The sequence below is a fragment of the Esox lucius genome, chromosome 12 (assembly GCF_011004845.1).
Source record: "Esox lucius isolate fEsoLuc1 chromosome 12, fEsoLuc1.pri, whole genome shotgun sequence".
Taxonomy (NCBI): Eukaryota; Metazoa; Chordata; class Actinopteri; order Esociformes; family Esocidae; genus Esox; species Esox lucius.
This window is the reverse complement of record NC_047580.1, coordinates 34,803,189-34,831,124: the sequence shown is the minus strand read 5'-3', so window position 1 is coordinate 34,831,124 and position 27,936 is coordinate 34,803,189. Positions and strand designations below refer to the sequence as shown.

The following is a 27,936-nucleotide window of genomic DNA, read 5'->3' as shown; positions in this document are numbered from 1 at the left end:
TACTATAGCTACTACTACAGCTACAACTACTATTACTACAACTAACACTACTACAACCACAACTACTACTACTACCACTACTACTACTACAGCTACTACTACTACAACTAACACTACTACAACCACTACTACAACAACTACTACTAATACTACAGCTACTACTATTACAACTAACACTACTACTACCACTACTACAGCTACTACTACTACTATAGCTGCTACTACAGCTACAACTACTATTTCTACAACTAACACAACTACAACCACAACTTCTACTACTACCATTACTACTACTACAACTACCACTACTACAACTACTACTACTACAGCTACTACAACAACTACTACTACAACTACTACTAATACTACTACAACTGCTAGTACTACAGTTACTATTATATCTACTAATGTGGCTATTAGTACCATTTCTGTTACTGCAGCTACCGGTCCAGTCAGCATGTTTCTTGCCTTGTGTCAGAACTATTAGTGCTGTTTTGTTGTATCCAGGTCAGGATCCAGTCTAGTCACATCTTTCTGTACAACAACCACCGGAGCTGGTAAGACAGCACAAACAGATCTCGGACCAGGCTATTATGTCCGTTAGCATCATATAAGGACTCATAAGACGAGGATGAGAGGACATGGAAAACACAGGCAGGATGGGGGTGTAGTAAGGTATTCAGGTTTTCTTTTCTCTCTTCAAGGTCTGTAGCAAGAGAACATGAAAAGCAATTTCCGAAGTTGATGTTCTGTGATAGGCAGAACAAAAGAAAAGAGAGGTAGAACGGAGAGAACATGAGACGTTCATGAGCTAGACTGATAATAATAGATTGAGGTTTTCTTGTAGCAATTCTTCTGCGGCAACAGAATTACGGCATAGCATCATGGTTTAGGAAATGTGTTGTGTGGTAGCAAACCTGTCAGTTCCCCATGGTTTGACGTCTCTGGTGTTTCATGTGGTTATCAGGTAATCAAATTCTTCAAAAGTCTAATTAAAATGGGTTAAAAACAGAAACAGTTTGGTTTTAAACACGGAGTGACCTACATTAGATTGGTCCAGGGGTTAAGCTGCTGCCGCCTGTGAGTTTGAATCTGACCTGTTCTTTCTTCTCCTTTGATCATTCACCACTTTCCTCTCAAATATAGCTTTAAAATACAGTATATATCTCGAAAGAAGTTTAAACATTGATTCAGTTACATATTAAGGTTTGGAAAAGGCACAAAGGAAATCAAAAGTATAACAACCAACCCCACTCGTGGCTGTGTTACGGTAATGTTGCATTGACCTAGATAACAACCCTTAAAACCAAAGGTCAAATAAAAATCGGGACACTAATCGGCACACATTAAGGTCAAGATACATAATGGTCAGGACATACAGTAATAAGGTCAGGATGTTTTGAAGTTTTATTTCCCCTCTGTGGCACAACTATGGGTTTGTGTTTGTGTGTGTGTGAGAGAGAGAGAAATAATTTGTGTTTTTGTGAGAGCGAGGAATGAGAGGGAATGAGAGAGAGAGAGAGGGAAAGATGTCCTGTATCACATCACTGTCCTATACCAACATACATTTCCTGGATCACATCACTGTCCTATACCAACATACATGTCTTGTATCACATCACTGTCCTATACCAACATACATGTCTTGTATCACAACACTGTCCTATACCAACATACATGTCTTGTATCACATCACTGTCCTATACCAACATACATGTCTTGTATCACAACACTGTCCTATACCAACATACATGTCCTGCATCACATCACTGTCCTAAACCAACATACATGTCTTGTATCACAACACTGTCCTATACCAACATACATGTCTTGTATCACAGCACTGTCCTATACCAACATACATGTCTTGTATCACATCACTGTCCTATACCAACATACATGTCTTGTATCACAACACTGTCCTATACCAACATACATGTCCTGCATCACATCACTGTCCTAAACCAACATACATGTCTTGTATCACAACACTGTCCTATACCAACATACATGTCTTGTATCACAGCACTGTCCTATACCAACATACATGTCCTGTATCACATCACTGTCCTATACCAACATACATGTCCTGTATCACATCACTGTCCTATACCAACATACATGTCCTGTATCACAGCACTGTCCTATACCAACATACATGTCCTGTATCACATCACTGTCCTATACCAACATACATGTCCTGTATCACATCACTGTCCTATACCAACATACATGTCCTGTATCACAGCACTGTCCTATACCAACATACATGTCCTGTATCACATCACTGTCCTATACCAACATACATGTCCTTCAACACATCACAGTCCTGTACCAACAACATACTCCCTTTAAGTGTGTGCTCCTAATCTCAGCTTGTTACCTGTATAAAAGACTCCTGGGAGCCAGAAATCTTTCTGATTGAGAGGGGATCAAATACTTATTTCATTCATTAAAATGCAAATCAATAAAAAACATTTTTGACATTCAAATAAATTTATTAGTAAAATGATAGACTGATCATTTCTTTGTCAGTGGGCAAACGTACAAAATCAGCAGGGGATCAAATACCTTTTTCCCCCACTGTACAAACCAACATACATGTCCTGCATCACAGCAATTTCCTAAACCAACACACATGTCCTGCATCACAGCACTGTCCTGTACCAACATACATCTCCTGTATCACATCACTGTCCTATACCAACACACATGTCCTGCATCACAGCACTGTCCTATATCAACATACATGTACTGCATCACATCACTGTCCTGTACCAACACACATGTCCTTCAACACATCACTGTCCTGTACCAACATACATGTCCTGTATCACATCACTGTCCTATACCAACATACATGTCTTGTATCACAGCACTGTCCTATACCAACATACATATTGTGTGTCACATCACTGTCCTATACCAACATACATGTCCTGCATCACAACACTGTCCTATACCAACACACATGTCCTTCAACACATCACTGTCCTGTACCAACATACATGTCCTGTATCATATCACTGTCCTATACCAACATACACGTCCTGTATCACAGCACTGTCCTATACCAACACACATGTCCTTCAACACATCACTGTCCTATACCAACACACATGTCCTGCATCACAGCACTGTCCTATACCAACACACATGTCCTGCATCACAGCACTGTCCTATACCAACATACATGTCCTGCATCACAGCACTGTCCTGTACCAACACACATGTCCTGCATCACAGCACTATCCTATACCAACACACATGTCCTGCATCACAGCACTGTCCTATACCAACATACACGTCCTGGTGCAATTCAACACTTGCTGTGAGGTAAAGGGAAAATTCCGGCCACAGGTTCTCTGAGTTAAATGGTGTGTGTTGGTGTTCGACAATAAATCAAATGTCTGCTGAGCACATGACTGCTGCTGGTCCATAACATCATGGACCTGGGAGGACCTTCGCTGCCAGGCATATCACCAGGGAGGTTATGGTAAATGACTGCATCGTAAATCAGACGGTGGAGTTTAAATCACACAGGCAGGAATCCTACATTGTCCTCCTTAAGGTGGTGTCCTGGGGTGGTGTCTTGAGATGGTGTCCTATAAGGTGGAGTCCTGGGGAGGTGTCATGGGGTGGTGTCCCGAGGTGGTGTCCTGAGATGGTGCCCTATAAGGTGGAGTCCTGGGGTGGTGTCATGGGGTGGTGTCCTAAGATGGTGCCCTATAAGGTGGAGTCCTGTGGTGGTGTCCTGAGATGGTGTCCTATATGGTGGAGTCATGGGGTGGTGTCCTGAAATTATGTCCTATAAGGTGGAGTCATGGGGTGGTGTCCTGAGGTGGTGCCCTATAAGGTGGTGTCTTATATAATGGTGTCCTATAAGGTGGTGTCTTATATAATGGTGTCCTATAAGGTGGTGTCTTATATAATGGTGTCCTATAAGGTGGTGTCTTATATACAGGTGTCTTAAAGCAGTGTCCTGAGGTGGTGTCCTATAAGATGGTGTCTTAAAGTGGTGTTCTATAAGGGGTTAGTAACCTCCACATGGTAAATATGTTGCAATGTTATATATTATACTACATTATTAATCTAATGTGGTCAGTATGTTGTGTTATAAAATTACTATTTTATAGCATTTTTTTTAAATAATATATGGTCAGTGTGTTAAAATGATAAAATGTTGTATTGTATGGTAAATATATTGCACTGCGCAAAATGGTCATTTATGTTGCGTTATAATGTAAATAATATAGCATTGAAATATTCATTTGTTATTACTGGGTTTATATGTTGTGTAATAAGGTTACTATGCATTACATGGTCAGAATGTACGTCTCTTACATGATGTTCAGTCAGAGGCCCTACCTACCATCTTGCAGCTAAATCCAGCAAGACAGTGTGAAACCCCAGTCGCCAAGGCAACACTCTTGACTCCCGCTTCCAGCACCCCTCCCCTTGGTTTCACAGCAACTGTTTCTTAGCAACCTCTTCCCCACTCCCTCTCCAATTCTACCCCCCCCCCCCCCGCACTTCTGTGAATGCCTCTTCCCACAGCTAAACTTGATTATGAAATGACAGACTGGGGAAAGAGGGAGGAAGAGAGTAGAGGAAGGAGGAGAGCTATAAAAGCTTAAAGGAGGAAGAAACGACAGAACATCTGAAATGCCAGCAGCATGGCAGAGAGGTGGAGTGGGTTAGGGGCCTGGAAGCAGGAAAGCATAAGAAACAGAAGATAAGGGATGAATGGAACAACTGAGGGACGAAGACAAAAAAAGTTGAGAAATAACTGATGTTGGTTATTTTTTGAATAAACCATAAGGGGAATGAAAACACTGCTTCTTCCTCTCGCCCCCCTGTGCCTCACTCTGTGGGTGATTTCAGCCTCGTCACGGCGCATGCTGGATGTCATAGTGATTGTGAGCAACCACACGAGCAACTGCACCAGGGTCTCCATGAATGTGTCGGTTTCATAGCATCTGTTAACAATTGCAGGCTGTCCGCCAACGTATTGAAAGTGACTCATCAGCTGTTCAATAAGTGGTTCTGGGGACTCCTATTCTCCAAATCAATGTTTATCAAAATCAATGTTTTCAGGGAAAAAACGAAAACAGAAACTTTACCCGGTTTCTCTTGTGTTTCATTTTTAACTGTTATTTACATATCTTGATTTTGATTATAACAGTCTATGTATATGAAACTGTGCTGGGGCGCTGTTCATGTGATTCCATCTAGAAAGCATGCAGAATATCATTTCATTTGGGTGTTGGAAGGTGAATGTCTTTCATTGATCCTCTGCTCCTCCCCCCATGGATGACAGCTTATTTTGCGCAGTGTGTCTAGATGTCAATAACACCAAGACAATGTACAGATCGCAAAGTAATTTTAGTTGGTTGCTGAAACTGATGAGTTCCATCCGATTGGTCCAAGGAAGTTATGAGTTCCAACTGATTGTTCCCAGAAACTGATGAGTTCCATCTGATTGGTCCCAGAAACTGATGAGTTCCATCTGATTGGTCCCAGAAACTGATGAGTTCCATCTGATTGGTCCCAGAAACTGATGAGTTGCACCAGAGACAGAAAACAAGTGTGTAAAGAAACAGGTTGAACATTCTTTCGTGGCTTTTCGAATGGTTGAAGATGATCCAATCATTGATGACTGAATTTGACATCATCTTAACGGGTCTGCCTGTGGTTTGGCCACATTGCAATTCAGATTATACACATTCTAGGTCCCCATTCCCATTGTTTGACCGTCTTTTCATGTCACTTGATTTCAAACATGGGCAATGCCTTCCGACAGGCAATAGTTGGTCAGGCAATAGTTGGTCAGGCAATAGTTGTGAAACTCCTACACAAAGTATGTAATCTATCAATATTAAAGATTTCCACTGATGATTTATGTAACAGAGTTAAGGACATACCATCTCAACTTATTCCACAGCTATCTTGAAATGTTGCTGATGGGGCTATCCAATTGCTTTGTACAGCTCATGTTAAGAAGCGTGGTCACGTGTGTTGCAACACAGTGTCCATCCAGTGTGGGTCAGACAATCTGTCCATGGAGAACGATAAACTGTTAGCAGCACCACATTGACGTTTTTTGTTGTAGACTGCCTGGTGAAAGTGAGTGTTAGCTTCACTGAACGCCTGGATTTAAGATAGCAAAGGAGTTCACTAATAAACAGAGATTTGAGATTCAGCAGTAGTGGACAAACACACACTCGCAATGCCCACTTGAGGCCAAAATAGTGATGAGCTGGTGTTGTATGTGATGTTCCTCATTATTGGAATAATATTGAATGGGCAAATGGAATGCACAAAACCGGTTATACTGCTTTAATTATATGAAATTCACCAGATTGTCACCTGGAATAAAAATGAGATGCGAGGGTTTTCAGGGACAGAAATGAACTAGAACAAGCAGAGGAGTGCACATAATGGCTGGAGAAACAAGGATCTAGTAGCAAATCAAATTAATTATAATATAAAATACCTTTAAGGACTGAAAAAAATGAGTGGGAAGAGAATGTTGGGGAGGGAGGGAGGGAGGGAGGGAAAAGGGAGAGAGGTGGGGGAGAGAGAAGAGGGAGATTGGGAGGGAGAGAGAAGTGATGTGGAGGGGGATAGAAAGAGACAGAAGAGGGGACGGAGAGAGAGAATGGGCTGCTTATAATGAATTATAGAGTGTTGTCTTCAAGGCACTAATTGTGTGCGTGTGTGTGCATACAAGTGTGTGTTTTTTTTTGGGACGTCACAAGAAGTCAAACCAATGAAATGTCGACCAGTTAGGACATCATTATAAGCTTAGGGGATTTGTTTTGGGTTAGATGTTAGAGTCATTGTTATGGAAAATATTCTTTTAAATTGGAATTACGTTTTTTGGTCTTAACCAGTATAGAAACACAAGACTGTGGACACTTCTGTGGGTGTGTGTGTGTGTGTGTGTGTTGTGTGTGTGTGTGTGTGAGTGTGTAAGTGAGTGTGTGTGTGCGTGTGTGTGTTGTGTGTGTGTGCGTGTGTGTGTTGTGTGTGTGTGTGTGCGTGTGTGTGCGTGTGTGTGTGTGTGTATGTGTTGTGTGCGTGTGTGTGTTTTGTGCGTGTGTGTGTGCGTGCGTGTGTGTGTGTTGTGGGTGTGTGTGAGAGAGAATCTTTCTCTCTGGTTCTGTGACGGAAGAGGCTGTGCATGTGGAAAAACTAGCTGCTTGTCTTGACCATTTTCACTTTACATGGTAAAACCTACTGCATAGATCAGTGTTGCTTTCTCCTCCTAGCAAGTGTGTGTGCATGTGTGTGTGTGTGTGTGTGTGTGTGTGTGTGTGTTTGTGTCCTAGAACAGTGCCTGGTCATGGATGAGAAGGCTGGCTATAGTTTTCTCTGCTGTTGTCAGTAAACCAGAGAGAAGACCAGTTTTGTGGTTCACTGCACTCTGCTAAGTGTCTTGAGACAGGAGAGAGGAACAGGTCACCTAGGCCTCATGCTATCTGTTACATATAGCAATGTGGTCCCCAAGACAAAGGACATATAGACTGTGATGAAGTAGATTTGGTCTTAGATTATTCATCTTGGATGTTGATTTGAATTCATCACTATAGGTTATTAGTGCTGGGTTATTACCCAGTCTACCATCATATATAAACATATTTGTCTTTTTTATCTGAAGATGTATACAAACGGAAGATACAGAACTATATTTAATGCATCACCACTTGAAGAGAGAGTGGAAGTGAGCCTGACATTGTTAATCAAATGAGACTAGATAGACTAGTCGGGGTTGTGTTGTTGTTGTGAATGCTGTGTCACGCTGCTCCGCTCTGGCAGAGTGCAGACCGCGCGCCGCGCCCGGATAGAGAGAAACTGCCGCGTTGGAGATTCAAAGGAATGACAGGAAGAAGAGGAGAGAGAGGGAGGACGAGGGGGAATTAGAGGCAGGGAAAGATGAAGGTATTGAGCAAAGGAGGACCAACGACGTTACTCGTCTCTACTCCAAGTGAGCCAAGCGCCGCTCTCTACCTGACCAGAAGCATGCGTATCAGCATGAATCCCTGGTGCGCGCCGCTCTAGTAGCGGCTCGAGCCAAATTAACGACAAAACGGAATAACGGTTTTACGCACCCGGACAAGACGTGGGTTAGTTAGCAACGATGTGGTGCATCAATTGCGCCTCGGACAAGACTCCCGCAATTCTTCATAATAACAAGCTGATATACTGGTAAGGGCGGCTTTGAGTTGTATTTTATAGAGTCTTGATGGTCAGAGCTTATGCCACAAGAGGTGTTAGGCTATTCGTCAACAAAAACAAGTTCTTACATGTAATTGTTTTTAACGTATTTTTTATTGACAAAACTGATGGATAGATACATCAATAATATAGCTGGATAGTACTGAATTTGTCTTTGGCCGTTGGAAAATATGGTTTTTGGGGACTGCAATAGAAAACTGATCCGTTATTGAACTCCGGTTTGATGTGCAGCCTCGATTGTCGATCCCATACTGTACAATGGGCTACAGTAGAGCAGAGCAGGCTACAGTTTTTGTCGGTTAGAGTAGGTCGGTCCTGTTCCTCTCAGGCTGAATAACCGTTGGTCCTTGTGGATGGTTGATGGGGAAGGAGGGAGGGCAACCGATGCATGTACAAAGGTTGAATTGTGTTTGTGTGTTGCTTTAGTCACATACTGACAGCAGACGTATTCAGTTCATTGACCACCTGTGTGGTGTGTTTGGTGTGTCTAGGTGCAAAACATTTTTTTTAAAAAGAGTGTCCTTACATTCAGAAACCTTTGATTCATGGATCAGTCTAGAAAATGTATCTTTGATTTGTGGATCTAAATGAATAAATTAAAGTGTGTGTGTGTGTGTGTGTGCCAAATGAGAGGTTCCAGATCATGAACCGATGCCAGATCTATTTTACATGCAGTAGTCAGTTACAGCCATCTGCTTATTCTCTTTAACTTGAACCATGCAAGCTAACTCATGTCTCACATATTAAATGGTGTGTATGTTTCCCTTACTGAGCCAAGCTGAGCTGCCTTGTTCTGCCTGGTTGTCCTTCTACCACTGCAGCTTGTATTGTCAAAATGACGAAAAATGACTTGGGCCTGATAGTTTGGAAACGGCATTCAGGGTCGATATTATGACCATATGGGCTTTGCTGGTTGGTGACACCCGTTGAAAATAAACTTCAGAGGTCAGACACACTGACAGCTCGGGCTCATATCCGTAACAATCATTTATTGCGGAATTGAGCAAGATGCAGACAAAAATATTGTGTGTATTTACAGTAACACACAGTAACATACAGGAGGTGCGTTGGTCTTTAGAGTGATAGATTATTATTGCTGATACAGCACGGCTCCAGACATTTTAGAAAGTGGTTTCATGAGAATCATCCTGCAGTGTGTGTATGTAGTGATGCTGCAGGCTGGGCGGCTGAGCTTAATGCTTCAGCCTCTCAAGGCTGCTCTTTTGTGAAAGACTCACGAACTGTTCTGGTGTGGGCTGCTGTATAATGGATTAAAAACATAGCCTTAGCCCACCACGCTTAGCTCTCAGTCCTCACACCCACACTCCCCCCAAACCCTAGCTCCCTCCCTCCCTCCCAATCACCATCCCCCCTTCTTTTCTCCCCTCAACCCTCCCTCCACCTCCACCTCCCTCGCTACTTTGCCAGCACCCTGCCAGGCTGTTCCTCTGAGTGCTGGAGCTTGTGTCGTCGTTTGTCATGTACTTGGCCTGCTCCGATCACGATCAGCCATTTCAGAACTGGATGACAAAGCATCACCAGATCATATGGCTGGCCTTTCACCTCCTCTGTGCCAGTTAACTGTTATTCCAACAGCATTGCAATATGTTGCAAAGGAGTTTGGCCGCATCCAAAAGCTGTCAGTGTTAAAAGTGTGAGTTAATTATCAAGACGCAACATAGACATGCTGTTTATTACCTCTTCCATGGCTGCAGTGTTGTGTGCAGTTGCGTGTGTAAATGTGAATTTCAAAATAGGAACGGAAAAATACAGCCGGTAACCATTTGTGTACTTGACAAAATTCACATTTACATTAGGCTGAACCAAATTTAATTTAAAAAGGCAAACTGAAGACAAAAATATATCTGTCAGGTGTAGGTGGAGCAGAGAGAAAGTGCTGGTTGGCAGCTCCGCCACCTGCATGGTAGATTATCATATTCAAACTACGGCGGGAGCAATGGACTGGGTTAAATTTCCCAGTGGTTCAGTCTGACACACTCCATCTCACCTGCCACAGTACCTCATCACCTATCGAAGTAGAAAAAAGTCCCAGATGATGAATCCTACTTGAAGAGTTAAACCCCAACTCTGCATAAATAGAGAACATGGCAGACATCAGAACTTTTGGACCTTGGCCTAATGTACTGTCTGTTCTGACAGGATGGGGTCAGTGGCAGTCCACGCAGGACACATCTTGCTAATTCAATTGCTTTTCCCATGTCATTCATTTTAATGTAATTTTCATTACATTTGATTTGTTTGATCACTGCCAGCAAATCATTTTTTACTGTTTTTGGCTTTTACCTCTAAAGGAATTGGCTCAAGGGCCCAGAATAATATTTCTGAGCCCATATTTCGGGGTATATGGTTATGTAGACAGGCGTATGGGCCCTATATAATATATAGGAAGGCGAATGGGCCCTATATAATATGTTGGAAGGCGTATGGGCCCTTTATTAAATGTGTAGGAAGTTGTATGGGCCCTATATAGTAAGGAGGAAGGTGAATGGGCCTTTTACAGAATGTTAATGTCTTAGCATTAATATACATTCTGGTTTACATTAGTTTCTGTTTTCTTTCCTCCAAGATGTGTGCAAAAGAAATATACCTAACCAAATATTGATCGTCCACGCAACTGGTTCCTCTATCTGTCACAGAGAATAATAACTGCCAGCAGAACTGGTACCTTCATCTCTCACCCAGAGCCTAATGACAACCAAAAGAATGTGTTCCTCTATCTTTCACAGAGAATAATGACAGCCAACAGAGTTGGTTCCTCCATCTCTCATAGAGAATAATGACAGTCAACAGAGTTGGTTCCTCTATCTCTCACAGAGAATAATGACAGCCAACAGAGTTGGTTCCTCTATCTCTCACAGAAAATAATGACAGCCAAAATAACTAGTTCTTCTATTTGCCCAAAACATAATGGCAGCCAACAGTACTAGTGACTGCTATAAGTACAAACTGGAACCTCTATCAACCTAATCTCTTGTGTACAAACATCTGTCAATTTCCACAAAGAACTGTGCAGTTAAGAGCAATAGATGTTCCTGGGTTAGGATTTTCATCAGTGAATGTTTGGAAGATTCCGGATTGGGTAAAGTCGGATATTAAAGTGGACCAGTGAATTTAATTAAGCCATGGTCGCAATGATAACCTGTTTCCACATCAATTGCTAAAATACAAAATTAGCGAAAGAGGGGAGTTTGGATGAGATTTCTCTTTTGTCCTGTTGCACAACGGTAATCACAGTTGTTTATTGCATTCCCACCAGAATGACATATATTTTGTGAGAATTATTCTGCCACAACAATACTGACTACTGAGCAGGCTGAAGGAGTGGAAGAAAGTTGCAGACCTTCATCCGCTGAGGGAAGAAGCTGAGGCTGAAGGAGTGGAAGAAAGATGCAGACACTCATCCACCAAGGGGAGAAGCAGAGGCTGAAGGAGTGGAAGAAAGATGCAGACACTCACCCACCGAGGGGAGAAGCAGAGGCTGAAGGAGTGGAAGAAAGATGCCGACCTTCATCCGCTGAGTGAAGAAGCTGAGGTTGAAGGAGTGGAAGAAAGATGCAGACACTCATCCACCAAGGGGAGAAGCAGAGGCTGAAGGAGTGGAAGAAAGATGCAGACCTTCATCCGCTGAGTGAAGAAGCAGAGGCTGAAGGAGTGGAAGAAAAATGCAGACACTCATCCGCTGAGTGAAGAAGCTGAGGCTGAAGGAGTGGAAGAAAGATGCAGACACTCATCCACCGAGGGGAGAAGCAGAGGCTGAAGGAGGAGGAGATGGAAATTGTCATCTGTCATGCTTCCAGCCACACAAGCCCTCCCTCCCTCCCTCCCTACACCCAACCACCCCACCCCCATCATGTTTCAGAGGGTGCCTCTGTCAACCCACAACCTCAGGGCTTCCATTTGGTCCTAAGCCCTTCAGCTAAGTCTCAAACCCCTCCTCTCTCTCTCTCTCTCTGTCTCTCTCTCTCTCTCTCAACCCCTTCACCCTCATCTCTCATCCCTTCTGTCATCCCTTTTCTCTCTCTCATTCCCTTCCCCTCTTCTCTTTTAAAACCAGACAAGAAGTAGGTCTGACAAGGCAACTCCCAGTAACAGCCAGTTCTGGCTCTGTTACTTCATGCTACTCAGTGAGGTTTAGGGATGTTTCTATGGGATCCTGAACCATGCTGCCAGAGGATATGTTGGGGTGACTACATGAGTTTGGTGCAGTAGAAGGTTTGTGTGTTTGTGTGTGTGTGGATGTATGTGTGTGGCGTACGTGTATGTGGTGTGTTTGTGTGTGTGTGTCATGTATGTGTATGGGGTGGTTGTGTGTGTGTGTGTGTGTGTGTGCATGTAGACAGACTCCTTATTTCCACTATTAGCAAGGCTTGAGTTCTCTTGGTTTCTGCCCAACCAGACATCTCTACCATTCTTAGAAATAAAAACCCACCCAGAAGCAAAGACCCATGGACCAAGGTGTTGATATCCAAGGATCATGGACCAATGACCTACAGCTGTAGAGGCTGGTTTCTTTAGGCAATTACCTACAGCTGTAGAGGTTGGGTTCTTTAGGCAATGACCTACAGCTTTAGAGTCTGGTTTCTTGAGGCAATGACCTACAGCTGTACAGAGTGGTTTCTTTAGGCAATGACCTACAGCTGTAGAGGCTGGTTTTTAAGGCAATGACTTACAGCTGTAGAGGCTGGTTTCCAGTTTGTATGCTGACAACAATGTCTGATGATGAGTCACAGTGACATCATGACCACTGAGTCAGGGTTTAGTGAACTAGAACTCTAAACAGCTTTTTTTGTGTGTGTAGGACATGCTTTTCTTCCTTTGGTGAACCTGGTACTGTAGGCTCCACTTTTCATGTACATGACACAGTTTTTCTACAGGAGTCTGAGCAGAATAATGTTAATTCACACGTAGCCTATACTGAGACTATCGTTAGGCAGCTTGAAAGGTATTCCCATCCATTCCCAAATCAATGTGTTCCCAAGAAATATCTTGCAGTTTCTATTTGCAAACTGGCTACTGTAAATGCGGAATCAACAGCGATTCTGTAATACACACGAAAAACTGAAGCCGCTGTTAAAATAAATTATGTTGCGTATCTGTATATGACATCCACATATGAAATGAATCATTAAGAAAATTCTGTCCTGTACAGGAAAAAAATGCCTTCTCTAAATGTGACTGTGTTGTCAAGGTGTGGTGAACTACAACTCTAAACCTTTTCGCATCAGCAGTCATTTCAATGTGCTTAAGCAGATACCCATACATATTAGCAACACCTCCGCCTGTGTGGGAGACACTGGGAATCTGGTCACTAGTGTAATCAGGAGAGGCCAGTGATGAGTTAATTTAATGTGCCTTTGGAGCCAGGGATCTAACGTAAAGTAGTCCCCTTTTGATGAGAGGGGTATTATTACTTTTTTGTTCATGACCAAAATGGAGAAAGGTGTTTTTCTTGTTAGACTGCTACAGTATGGTGTATAGCACATAGTTTTACTTTGCTCAACCTAGCTTGAGGCACAGTCTCAATGGAGAATACTATGCTTCCCTGGCTATGTTAGTGATAGACTACAGTAGCTAGCAGGCTGGCTAACAGCTGGCTGCCGGACCTGCACATTATCTCCATATAAATGTTACGGCCTGGGTGCCGTCATGTTTCTTTATGATCTGTATTACACAATTACTCTTCACCATGTGGAGTTCATAGACCCCCCCCCCCCCCCCCCTGAAAACGAAAAAGTCATGTTTTTCTTTGTGTTGTTAAAAAGGGATGGTTTATGTTGTTTTTGAGTAGATGTCACATTACTTTTCTCATTGCTACAACACCACATTTTGGACATTTAAGGCACTAGCTCAGCAGCCTTTTTTTTTACCAGACCTACCTGTCCATAAGACACGGCTGTGGACAGGAGGGCATGATGTCATGGTGTGTGCGTTCTCCTGCTTGCATAATGTTTATAGATTTACACTCGCTTGCCAGAGAGAGTAAATCCAATAACACACCGAGGGTCAATATTCTCTCTCTCCCTCTGTGTTTCTCTTTCTCTGTGTAATTCAAAGGGTCATTATTGGCACAGGAAGCACCTGTATGCCATTGCAAGTGGAACATTTCAAATAAATGAACAAAAAATAAATAGACACCCAGAAATCTATTTAGACATTTACTCACACGTGTTTGCAGGATACCAACGTTTTACATTGGATGTTAATAGAAAAAGGTACAGTGTTAGAGCAATATTATAATAGCTAAAGTGAATAATAAATACAGGCCTCATAGATACAGGAATGTATCAATGTTTGACTTGTTTGTGTGATCTTCGGGGAATGTGTCTCTAATATTGTCTTGCATTTTACAGGAGTCAATTACATACTTATGGGTTGATATTTAACATACAGTGATTTCCATGTGTTTGGTCATGATTGATCTGTTCTGTCTGCCGACCCTCTGGGCTGACGGGTCAGGAGGTTTCAGCCAAGGTCTTGCTTGGAGGCTTTCTTGCTATTTCCATGTTATTTTGAGTGATTCAGGCTGACCACTGTAGATGGACTCATCACCATCAGTGATAAGTTTGTCATCTACAAACTTGGCTAGCTTGACAGATGTAGTATTTTGGGAGATACAGTCACTGTTCCTCACTCAAAACCTTCCTTTCTGACCTTTTTGGAAAGAAAAAAAAAAGTGCCGTTGTCTCTGAATTTATTCCGGAACTGTATGTGCGTCTTTAAGTATTTTCCGAGTCTACCTATAGCACCTTCTGTCAATAGCAAAACCACCCTTCTCTAACTTTCTCTATTTCTCTCTCTTTGTTGTCTCATATCCCCTTCAGTTGTATTGTTGGTACTAGTTATGTCTGTGATTGTCTGTAGTTGTCCAGCAGGTATTTGCTGATGCTCTGTTTGTCCTTAAGGACCTGTTAGTTGTTTCCCCTGTCTGGGTTCAGGCAGCACTCTAGTCCACACACAGGCTACAACCGTTACCTCAGGAAGACTGGTTTTATATTCATACTGCTGCTTCATATTGTGCTGGTTTGTCTTGTGATTTATTTTTCTTACTCAGGTCACACAATATTTGTAAAGTTATTTTAGGCCCGGAACACGCAACCAAAGCTCTTAGAACAAATACTTACTTTGAAACTGGTTAAACAGGTTACATGTTCTATTAGTTTGATTCCATTTGATTTACACAAGATGTTAGTTCTGGTCAGGTAGATTATACTGTCACCCAACCGGTTCTGTATTGTCCGTGTGGTGTGGCATGGTGTGTCCTCATTCTCTGGGATGCTCAGACAACCATGTCCTGCCTATGGTCAACATCACTAACCATACGAACACTTCCTTCTGATTGGACCGATCCTATTCAACATCACTAACCATAGGAACACTTCCTTCTGATTGGACCGATCCTATTTAACACCCCTAACCATAGGAACACTTCCTTCTGATTGGACAGATCCTATTTAACACCCCTAACCATAGGAACACTTCCTTCTGATTGGACAGATCCTATTTAACACCCCTAACCATAGGAACACTTCCTTCTGATTGGACAGATCCTATTTAACACCACTAACCATAGGAACACTTCCTTCTGATTGGACAGATCCTATTTAACACCCCTAACCATAAGAACGCTAACTTCAGACTGTAATGAGCCCATTTTTATTAAGCAGTGTAATTTTGCGTACCACAAATGTTTTGCGTGTGTATGAGAGAGACACCTGGCCTATTCTGCTGTGTTTATTGTAAATGTCATGTGTCATGTTGTGTCACGTTAAATTTCCATCAGGTTGTGATTAGTTTCCATTGAGGCTCTCGCTGTCCTCTGGTATCTGCTCATTAGCTCTCAATTCACTCCTATTCAGCCTCCTCTATAGCAGGCTGGGACAGTACAACTGTGTTTGTTTCCATGTTGTTTGTGTGTCTGTCAGTATGTGTGTGTACATTAACACATACTCTGAATGCACTTTGTAACTGGTGACAGCGACTCTTAAAGTCTGCATAAGGAAACTGAAGAGCGTTGTGGCTGAGAGCAACTTACCAGGCGCCCTCAGGCTGGCAATTGTGCTTTTCTCCTCGGTCTGTAAGAGGACAACAAAGGGGCTGCTCACCTCTAAATCCTGTTTGCGAAGATGAGAGACAGCTGAACAGTCTTCGGGTGAACCCCTCCATTTCAGGGTTCATCTCCTCAGTGCTGAACAGTCTTCGGGTGAACCCCTCCATTTCAGGGTTCATCTCCTCAGTGCTGAACAGTCTTCGGGTGAACCCCTCCATTTCAGGGCTCGTCTCCTCGGTGCTGAACAGTCTTTGGGTGAACCCCTCCATTTCAGGGTTCGTCTCCTCGGTGCTGAACAGTCTTCGGGTGAACCCCTCCATTTCAGGGCTCGTCTCCTCGGTGCTGAACAGTCTTCGGGTGAACCCCTCCATTTCAGGGCTCGTCTCCTCGGTGCTGAACAGTCTTCGGGTGAACCCCTCCATTTCAGGGCTCGTCTCCTCGGTGCTGAACAGTCTTCGGGTGAACCCCTCCATTTCAGGGCTCGTCTCCTCGGTGCTGAACAGTCTTTGGGTGAACCCCTCCATTTCAGGGTTCGTCTCCTCGGTGCTGAACAGTCTTTGGGTGAACCCCTCCATTTCAGGGCTCGTCTCCTCGGTGCTGAACAGTCTTCGGGTGAACCCCTCCATTTCAGGGCTCGTCTCCTCGGTGCTGAACAGTCTTTGGGTGAACCCCTCCATTTCAGGGTTCGTCTCCTCGGTGCTGAACAGTCTTCGGGTGAACCCCTCCATTTCAGGGCTCGTCTCCTCGGTGCTGAACAGTCTTTGGGTGAACCCCTCCATTTCAGGGCTCGTCTCCTCGTTGCTGAACAGTCTTCGGGTGAACCCCTCCATTTCAGGGCTCGTCTCCTCGGTGCTGAACAGTCTTCGGGTGAACCCCTCCATTTCAGGGCTCATCTCCTCGGTGCTGAACAACCTCTAGGGGCACTTCTTCCTTGAGTCGTGGTGGAACATGGACTCTGGGTGCGTCACAACTTGAGTACTGGTGCAGCTATTGGTAGACAACTTAAAGATACTGGACACACAAAATCTACACAAAGTTGACATTTGAAGTTGCATTACTGTATGTACTGTAGGTAGTACTGATTTTTTATGGTATATCTACATGGGTGTACAGAGGCACATGTTTGCTAATCCAAGGCTAATTGATCATTAGAAAAATCCATTTGCATTTACGTTAGCACAGCTGAAAAACTTTGTGCTGATTAAATAAGCAATAATACTGTCCTTCTTTAGACTAGTTGTGTATCTAAAGCATCAGCAATTGTAGGTTTGATTACAGGTTCAAAATTAGAAACAGACGCCTCACAGGTCCTCAACTGGCAGCTTCATTAAAATGTTCCCGCAAAACACCAGTCTCAATGTCAGCAGTACAAAGGTGACTTCAGGATGCAGGCCTTCTAGGCAGAGTTGCAAAGAAAAAAGCCATATCTCAAACTGGCCAATGTAAAGATAGATTAAGATGTGCAAAAGAACATAGACACTGGACAAAGGAAGATTGGAAAGAAGTGTTATGAGCAGAGAAATTAAAGTTTGAGGTGTTCAGATTTTGAGGTGTTTGAGGTTTCGAAGAAGAACATTTGTCAAATCAAGACTAAATGAAAAGATGCTAGAGGAGTGCTTGACGCCATCTGTCAAGCATGGTGGAGGCAATGTGATGGTCTGAATGCCCTTTGGCGGTGGTTCAGGGTAAAAGGGATCTTGAAGTAAGAAGGCTATCAGTCCATTTTGCAACGCCATGCCATACCCTGTGGGATGCAGTTGACTGGATCCAATTTCCCCAAAGCACAGGTCTAAAATATGCAAGAACTATTTAGGGAAGAAGCAATCAGCTGGTATTCTGTCTATAATGGAGTGGACAGCACAGTCACCGGAGTAGCTTGACCGTAAGGTACGTAAGTGCCCATCAAGACAATCCAAATTCTGGGAGGTGAAATCTCTTCAGATTACCTCAACAAACTGACAAATAGAATGCCAAATGTCTGCAAGGCTGTAATTGCTGCAAATGGAGGATTCTTTGATGATAGCAAAGTTAGAAGGACAATTATTATTTCAATTTCATTTCTTGTTTGATTTCATAGAAAACATGGACATTTCTAAGTGACTTTATATGGATATAGAGTCGGTGTGCACATTTACGATATCAGTATATTATTTTCAGATACAGGTAGATTTGTAGTGCAGTGGTTTTATTTACAGTTTGGAGGTGGCTTGGTGACTTCATAGTCTTATTAGTTCCTGTGGGATAAATGGTCAGTTGTTGAGGCCACAGCACAGGGAAAGATACTGATTTCAAGTGACGGGGAATAGTCTGGGGCCTTGATAGAAGCAGGAACTTTTGTTCAGACATTCCTCAGGGGATAAGTAATCATCATAGAAATGGTGTCCATTCAAAATTCAGCAGGAAACATGTTATTGTGAAAATGCTAAATTAATACAATAATAGTTGTTTTTGACCATATATGGAAGAGGTAAAAGCATTATTAATATATATTTGCCACCAACATTTATTAGACATAATATTTTTTTTTAAAGATGCTTAATCATGAACTTAAGTTTAACATAAATTGGCAGCCGACGAAGATGGTAATTAATCCATAGACATTTTTGAAATAGGGAATATGAATGTCCTGTATGCCTTGAGTCCTCATTGGTGGACAAAAGAAAATACCTACCTACTTTCTGAGAAAGTCAAGGAAATAACATGGAATCTGGTCATCTACTTAACTGTCTTTTGGATTCCATTTCCATGTTTCTCTGCCAATGAACGTATGTAAACAGTGCAAAATGTATGTATTGTAATTTCAGACTAAGTTGATGTAAGTCATTTTTACCATGATTGCATTCACCTAACATTGGCTGTAAATGTAAATAACACTAAGATGCACTTGGCAGTTTTTAAAATCAAGCATAACAACTTGTGGAACCAAATATAATCCCACACAGTTAATTTCTGGCCCGTTCAGCGCCAGTTATATCCTGGTGCTGTTATATCCTGGTGTTGTTAGACCCTGGTGTTGTCAGACCCTGGTGTTGTTAAACCCTAGTGTTGTTAGACTCTGGTGTTGTTAAACCCTGGTGTTTTTAAACTGGTGTTGTTATATCCAAGTGTTGTTAAACTCTGGTGTTGTTAGACCCTGGTGTTGTTAAACTCTGGTGTTGTTAGATCCTGGTGTTTTTAAACTCTGCTGTTGTTTGACCCTTGTGTTTTTAAACTCTGGTGTTGTTAAACTCTGATGTTGTTAGTCCCTGGTGTTGTTAAACTCTGGTGTTGTTACCTGAGCAGACCAGCCTGTGTTGACAGCGTCAGTGGCTGTTATTATATCAAATGGATTGGAACCAGTCAGGGTATAACCAGAGGTTATATCAGTGTAGGTCTGTTGTCCAATAAGCGTGTGGTGATCTGAGGATTGGGTTGGGAAACAGTGGGTTAAGCCATGCAGCTGTATCCAGATGGTGTTGACAGAGTGAGAGAAAGAGAGAGAGAAGGCTGCCCAGGCTGCCCGCTAATCCTGATGAGCCGCACTTTTAATGAACCAAACAGACCACACTGCCCGCTCAATTAATCACTCTCAATATATTAATTAACTGCAGGAGATCACACTGTGCCCTTGTGTCCTTGACAGACACACATACAGAGAGACACACAGACACACAGACAGACAAGCAGACATACAGACAGACAGATACATAGACAGGCAGACAGACAGATACATAGACAGACAGACAGACAGATACATAGACAGACAGACAGATACATAGACAGGCAGACAAACAGATACATAGACAGGCAGACAGACAGATACATAGACAGGCAGACAGACAGATACATAGACAGGCAGACAGACAGATACGTAGACAGACAGACAGGCAGGGCTGTTGACTGGGTTATTTCTAATCCTACTTAACTTTTACTAGCACTGATTCAGCCTTTTTCACAGCATCTGATTAATCACTTTGAGTGTTACTGTTTGTCCAGGAAGACTTTTGACTGTCCAGGATGGTGTGCATGATGCATGGTGATTGGCCAGAGTTTCCATGATGGATGCTGATTGGTCTTAAACAGCATGGTGGATTCCTGCTATGTTTGAGCTGTTTTTGGTCTTCCATAGTTCTCCTCTCCCGTTAGATGACAACATTACCAGACTGATGAAGATATCATACAACAGGCTAACACAAAGCGACCCTCCTTTTCTCCCCTCCTATTAGCTATTAGTAGCTAATAAGGTAATGATTGTGTGAGCAAACATACAGTGTTAGTATACTATTTCAACATTGGTTTAGTATGGACACAGTTTAATGTATTCTCCATTCTGAAGTCCAAACGACATAAATTAAAGTCAGAAAATGACTCTAAATTTCAATATAAGCCTATTTCCAGATTCATTTTTACTATAAGCCATGTACAGCCTGATTTCTAAAGGAGCACTATACAAATATTTTAAGAGTTAACAGTATTATGTGAAAATGGGTACTCGTGTTTACTGAGACTGATGATTTATTCTGTGGTAAGATACCGCAGAATAATATTAACTATATTGGCAAATATAGCCAGTATATTCAAAGCAGTCATTGCATTGTGATTCCATACTGTTCTTCTATAGGATTCAACCTTATAAATATATTGCTCGCTATACCCATGTCTGCTGCTAAGGGACAAGAGAGAAAAAGAGTTGATCAGTCAATAGAAGTGCTTACAAACTAAGTTAATAATTTATCAATTTCAGAAAAATAAACCATGAAGTACAATATACTGGTGTTTTGGTGCATGTGGTGTGCAACTCTGGTCCTGGAGGACTGAAACACTTCTGCCTTTTTACTACCTGGAAGTTAATAGCACTCCAGATCTGAATCAGCCCCTGTTTAGGAGAGGATCCCTGAAGGAGCGGAGTTGCTTGCCTAGCCCTGGTTAAGATGCTTGCCTAGCCCTGGTTAAGATGCTTGCCTAGCCCTGGTTAAGATGCTTGCCTAGCCCTGGTTAAGATGCTTGCCTAGCCCTGGTTAAGATGCTTGCCTAGCCCTGGTTAAGATGCTTGCCTAGCCCTGGTTAAGATGCTTGCCTAGCCCTGGTTAAGATGCTTGCCTAGCCCTGGTTAAGATGCTTGCCTAGCCCTGGTTAAGATGCTTGCCTAGCCCTGGTTAAGATGCTTGCCTAGCCCTGGTTAAGATGCTTGCCTAGCCCTGGTTAAGATGCTTGCCTAGCCCTGGTTAAGATGCTTGCCTAGCCCTAGTTAAAATGCTTGCCTAGCCTGGGTTAAGATGCCTGTTGGTTATTGGTTACCAGATGGTAGTAGTCCAACATCAGAACACCTTGTGGCCAGGGGACCTCCCAAGCCTTGCAAAGTCACCAGATTGTCTAACGCAACAATCTCATGGGCTTTGCGAGGCAAGACCTATCCTGCAATAAAGGAACATTTTAACTTTTATTTGACATTTAAAAAAGTTGAAATATAAAACATGATGTGAGAACACAGACCCTAGCTATATTACTAACTACCCATACAGATCCAAGAACACAGAGTAGCAATAGGAGTGATCCATCTCAACACTCAGAGAGCGAAACGGTGAATTACTTTCTGGAATAATGTTGACACTCTCTGGTTGCATAGTGATGAAATAATTTGGATTTGGTGGTGTGGAGGGTGAGCTGTCATTTTCAGTTTCAAGTTTCTAGTTTTAATTGTTTGTTGAACGGGATACTCAAGTAAGCATTCAACAAAATGTTTCCTCACGACAGTACCACATGAATAGACATAACAGAGTGTGAATTACGTAGTAGAATAATTACCACAATTGGTATTCCCAAGTTGTGTTCTTGTGTTGTAAATGCATGTTTTGCTTCATCTTTTTCTCCTCCATTTTGACATCGCCAGTTATCTGCCAAATCCAGCAGTCTTCTGTCAACACTCAAAGTGGTCCTCGATTGCCGATTCAGACCACTTCACGAGAGCTTTGGATCACAGTAATGCACGATGTTGTTAAAAGGATACAATCTAGGACACACCTACTGTAATGCTTCACCAAGCCAGCCACGCCCCCAGGCAGCATCCACATGATTCATGTTTATTGGCTCTCTGTCTCCTAGTGGGCATGTCTCTGTTATAGCAACGTGGTCTGATGTAACTCTGTTGTCTCAATGAAAACCACATGGGCTTCCCTCCCTCATCCAAACAGACTGTAGCTACTACTTGTTTGGTTATTATTCAGTGTTTCTGAATGTCTGTCTATCAGTCTGCCAATCTGTCTTTCTGTCTGTCTGTCGATCTGAGTTCCCTCTGTCTGTCTGTCTGCTGGTCCCTGTCTTCCTTAAGGATGTCACTACTGATGTCTTAAAACAGGGGCAGTGAAGATGTGATGAGGACTTTTCCTGGTGGAAGAGAGGATCCCCATGGAGCCAAGAGGAGAGATCTGGTGGGCAGTTTGTTGTTGTTCCCTTACAGTGAGTGATGTATGTTAATCGGTACCAGTAAGTCCCATTGAGACACAGCCTCTTAGCTCTCAACCCAGTGTTGTCATTAGTGTTGCTATGGTGCTGTTTATCATGGTGTATGGCTAGTAGCAATACATCAGGCTGTTAGTGACTCTGGACTGGTCCTGTTGGTAGTTATGGACTCATTCTGTTGGTTCTATAGGTAGATATGGACTGGTTCTGTTGAATCTGTTTGCGACTCTGGACTGGTTCTGTTGGTAGATATGGACTGATTTTGTTGGTTCTATAGGTAGATATAGACTGGTTCTGTTGGTAGTTATGGACTGGTCCTGCTGTTTCTGTTGTTAGTTATGGACTGGTTCTGTTGGTTCTGTTTGTAGATATGGACTGGTTCTGTTGGTTCTGTTAGTAGTTATGGACTGGTTCGGTTGGTAGTTATGGACTGTTTCTGTTGGTTCTGTTGATAGATATGGACTGGATCTGTTGGTTCTGTTGGTAGTTATGGACCGCTCAACTCAGTGCTGTGAATGTATCATATTGTACCATGTTGTATATATGTTTTGCTGTCTCTGTGAAACATGGATGTGTGTGGTTGTTTGTGAGAGGGAGATAATGTGTGTGTGTGTGTGTGTGCACGTCTGATGGAGTGTGTGAAGGAATAGAGAGCAATAAGATAACCCTTCTTGTAGTCACAGAGCATCAGAAAGGGAAAGAACAGTCACCAGGGGACCTTTCCTACCAGGGCTGTGACTAACCAACTGTTTGAGGAGAAGGGTGTGTGTGTTTGTGTGTGTGTGTGTGTGTGTGTGTGTGTGTGTATGTGTGGTTCTCTCTCCACGTCCACATCATCACCACCATGTGGTCTTTCCACAGGAAAAATTACAAGCTTCCAAAACGAGCCCAGGCTTACATGTGAGTCTGACCACCTGTTTAAATGTGTGCGTGTGACTGTGTGTGTGTTTGTGTCGCTGTGTGTGTTTGTGTGTGTGACTGTGTGTGTGTGTATGTGGAGGACAGTGGGGGGAATGTAGTAGTAGAAGTAGTAGTAGGGTAGATGAAGGGGGAGGACAAGACAAGAGCACTTTCCTGCATCTTCCTTGAACTTCCTGTATCATGCGATTCCTTTATTTGTCTTTCTGTATTTTCCTAAATGTTACTGGAACTTCCCACTCCTCCCTCTGTCATTGAGCATCTTCTTGTATTTTATATCACTGTGAACAACAATACAGGTATGTACAAACATGTCCAGGAAGGTTTCTTCCTATATCTTCCAGGACCTTTCAGAATCTTCCTGTACCTTCTTGTAACTTCCTGTATGTTCCTGTACCATCCTGATATTTAAAAGAGTTTAGTGTTGTGTCCCATGTTGGTTGGATAAGTGCTGTCCATTTAGTTTATTTAGCCGTGGTTGAATCCATGTGCTGTAGACCACCCCCCACTCCCTAAATCCTTCCTTATGCTCTCTCTCCCTCTTTCTTTCTCTCACCCGCTCTCTTTCTCTCGCACCCCCCCCCCCCTCCCCATTCCTCTTGGTGCTTAGCTTTCTCAGCTGCTGTGACTCACCAGCAGTGTGTGACTCTCACCATGCAGACAGACATTTGAGTACACAAAAACTAATTATATCCAGAATCCATCTCTCCTAAGTCTAACCTTTACCCCAAACACATAACCTTTAACCTAACTCTGAACTAGGGGTGTCATGGTACGGAACGTACTGCAATTTGAGGATCACGGTTCGGTACGTTTTCTGTACAGTGCAAAAATATATTGTCAACTGAAGATCAGTTATTTGTTAATTTATCAAAAGATTCAACACCAGGAATCCCCTCCCCTCATATTATAGACCCTATCCTTCTCTCCAACTGAATTAATCAATCAATCAATAAATCAAATGTATTTATAAAGCCCTTTTTACATCAGCAGTTGTCACAAAGTGCTTTTACCAAACACCCAGCCTTAAACCCCAAGGAGCAAACAAGAAATAGTGTTGAATTTCTGTGGCTAGGAAAAACTCCCTAAGAAGGCCGAAGTTTAGGAAGAAACCTAGAGAGGACCCAGGCTCAGAGCAAACAGTCCTCTAAAGGCCCCACCCCTTTATATTATAGACCCTATCCTTCTCTCCAACTAAAAGCCCCTCCCCTCATATTATAGACCCTATCCTTCTCTCCAACTAAAGGCCCCTCCCCTCATATTATAGACCCTATCCTTCTCTCCAACTAAAGGCCCCTCCCCTCATATTATAGACCCTATCCTTCTCTCCAACTAAAGGCCCCACCCCTCATATTATAGACCCTATCCTTCTCTCCAACTAAAGGCCCCTCCCCTCATATTATAGACCCTATCCTTCTCTCCAACTAAAGGCCCCTCCCCTCATATTATAGACCCTATCCTTCTCTCCAACTAAAGGCCCCTCCCCTCATATTATAGACCCTATCCTTCTCTCCAACTAAAGGCCCCTCCCCTCATATTATAGACCCTATCCTTCTCTCCAACTAAAGGCCCCTCCCCTCATATTATAGACCCTATCCTTCTCTCCAACTAAAGGCCCCTCCCCTCATATTATAGACCCTATCCTTCTCTCCAAGGATTGCAATTTTAGTGAATTTATTAGGTGAATTTCTTAAAAGCATTTTTTGGGTTGTTTTTTAAAACCTATTATTTATCCTCTGATAACCTGTCTTTAACTGTTCAGGCAGATACAAACACTGTTCTCTCTCTCTCCTCCCTGTATGTTATCTTAGTGTGGAAGAGCCTCAATGTGGTGACCCAGGCAGTTTCTCCGACAGCACCTGTAGCCAGGGGTCCTACCTGGGCAGCTCTGACCACCGTTACAGCGGCGGTCCAGGACCACAACCCTACCAGCACCACCCCCAGGGTTCCCCGTTGCCCCCCCCCAGCCCTGCCTCCCTGGTCTGGGCCCAGAGGACCAGACTCCAGCCTGCCAGCCTGGCGCTCCGGAAGCAAGAGGAAGAGGACAACAAGCGCTGCAAAGCCCTGTCCGACAGCTATGAGCTTTCTACTGACCTACAAGACAAGAAGGTTAGATTACACCCATATACAGTAATTATTATTATTATTATATCAAATATGTTAAGGAGGCTGTTCCCTGTTCGACAGCTATGAGCTTTCTACTGACCTACAAGACAAGGTTAGATTACACCCATATACAGTCATTATTATTATTATTATTATATCAAATATGTTAAGGAGGCTGTTCCCTGTTCGACAGCTATGAGCTTTCTACTGACCTACAAGACAAGGTTAGATTACACCCATATACAGTCATTATTATTATTATTATTATATCAAATATGTTAAGGAGGCTGTTCCCTGTTCGACAGCTATGAGCTTTCTACTGACCTACAAGACAAGGTTAGATTACACCCATATACAGTCATTATTATTATTATTATTATATCAAATATGTTAAGGAGGCTGTTCCCTGTTCGACAGCTATGAGCTTTCGACCTCTAAGACTAGAAGGTGTTCTGTGATTCAGATTCTGATGTTGTGATTCAGATTCTGTTGTTGTGATTCAGATTCTGATGTTGTGATTCAGATTCTGTTGTTGTGATTCAGGTTCTGTTGTTGTGATTCTGATTCTGTTGTGATTCTGATTCTGATGTTGTATTCTAGAGTTCTATGTGTTCGGATTCTCTGTGACATAATGAATCAGAAAGGCCTTTGTTTGCTCAGTACAAGGATACACACCCAGAATGTTGGTGTAATGCTTCTGGTGGTAGACCGCCTGTAGGGACCGAATACACACAAAAGATGTAATGAAAAGACATGTAGACGCAACGAGCAGCATTCACCAGAACGACTCTGCATCAATACGCGTCAAGGAAGAATGCAAACAAATATCGCCCTGCTTCAACTCATTTTGTTCAGTAACCAAAAAAAAAAAAATAGAGAAATGGCCATTTGAATAATGTCAAAAGGGTTGCTATGGCAATATTCCCTTGCAAGCTCCACTAAAATGCAGCACTGTCATTGGTCACCTACACTTCCTGCTTCTCCTTCATTGGTCCTCTCCAGGACCTCCAGCCCTGTCATCGGTCCTCTCCACTTCCTCTTGCACACTGATCATCCTTTGCACATATTCCCACTCTCTCATTGGCTTAATCACTTCCTCCCACATTCTCATTGGTCCTCTGCCCTTCCTGATTGCTGTCAGGTGGAGATGCTGGAGAGGAAGTATGGTGGCTACTTCATTAGTCGGCGGGCTGCGCGTACCATCCAGACGGCGTTCCGCCAATACCGCATGAACAAGAACTTCGAGCGGCTGAGAAGCTCCGCCTCTGAGAGCCGCATGACACGACGCATCATCCTGTCTAACATGAGACTGCAGTACTCATTTGACGAGAGGCAGGGCCAAGACCAGGGGGGACAGGCTGGGCAGAGATACACCCACCCTGGAGTGGGGCAGGCTGGGGAACCAGAGATGGAAGCAGGGTCTCCTCCAAGACGCCAGGGAGACAGAGAGGAGTACACACACCTGGATGAGAGCTTCTCTAAACAGGTGAGGGTTGATAAATAACACCTGGACGAGACCTTCTCTAAACAGGTGAGGGTTGATTAAAAACACCTGGACGAGACCTTCTGTAAACAGGTGAGGGTTGATAAATAACACCTGGACGAGACCTTCTCTAAACAGGTGAGGGTTGATTAAAAACACCTGGACGAGACCTTCTGTAAACAGGTGAGGGTTGATAAATAACACCTGGACGAGACCTTCTCTAAACAGGTGAGGGTTGATTAAAAACACCTGGACGAGACCTTCTGTAAACAGGTGAGGGTTGATAAATAACACCTGGACGAGACCTTCTCTAAACAGTTGAGGGTTGATAAATAACACCTGGACCAGACCTTCTCTAAACAAGTGAGGGTTGATTAAAAAGACCTGGACGAGACCTTCTCTAAACAGGTGAGGGTTGATTAAAAACACCTGGACGAGACCTTCTCTAAACAAGTGAGGGTTGATTAAAAAGACCTGGACGAGACCTTTTCTAAACAGGTAAGTGTTGATTAAAAACACCTGGACAAGTCTGTCCACTGTGTGTCTGTTTATTGTGTCTGTCCACTGTGTGTCTGTTTATTGTGTCTGTTTATTGTGTCTGTCCACTGTGTGTCTGTTTATTGTGTTTGTCCACTGTGTGTCTGTCCATTGTGTCTGTCCACTGTGTGTCTGTTTATTGTGT

The 27,936-nt window shown here is 43.0% G+C and overlaps 1 long non-coding RNA gene across 8 annotated transcripts in view; it reads left to right on the top strand.

Annotated features, from left to right (window-relative positions):
* The window catches only part of LOC106024573, an 81,799-nt gene that overhangs the window by 36,666 nt on the left and 17,197 nt on the right, over positions 1-27,936 (top strand). For 5 of the 8 annotated variants that reach the window (XR_004576624.1, XR_004576623.1, XR_004576622.1 and 2 more), the window contains 2 exons: positions 25,477-25,774; positions 26,913-27,257. This is a non-coding gene — a long non-coding RNA (IQ motif and SEC7 domain-containing protein 2). Of the gene's footprint in view, positions 1-7,787; positions 8,212-22,678; positions 22,717-22,896; positions 22,938-23,608; positions 23,648-25,476; positions 25,775-26,912; positions 27,258-27,936 lie in introns of those variants that run through there. The other 3 variants (XR_004576627.1, XR_004576626.1, XR_004576625.1) reach the window with 3 other exon arrangements.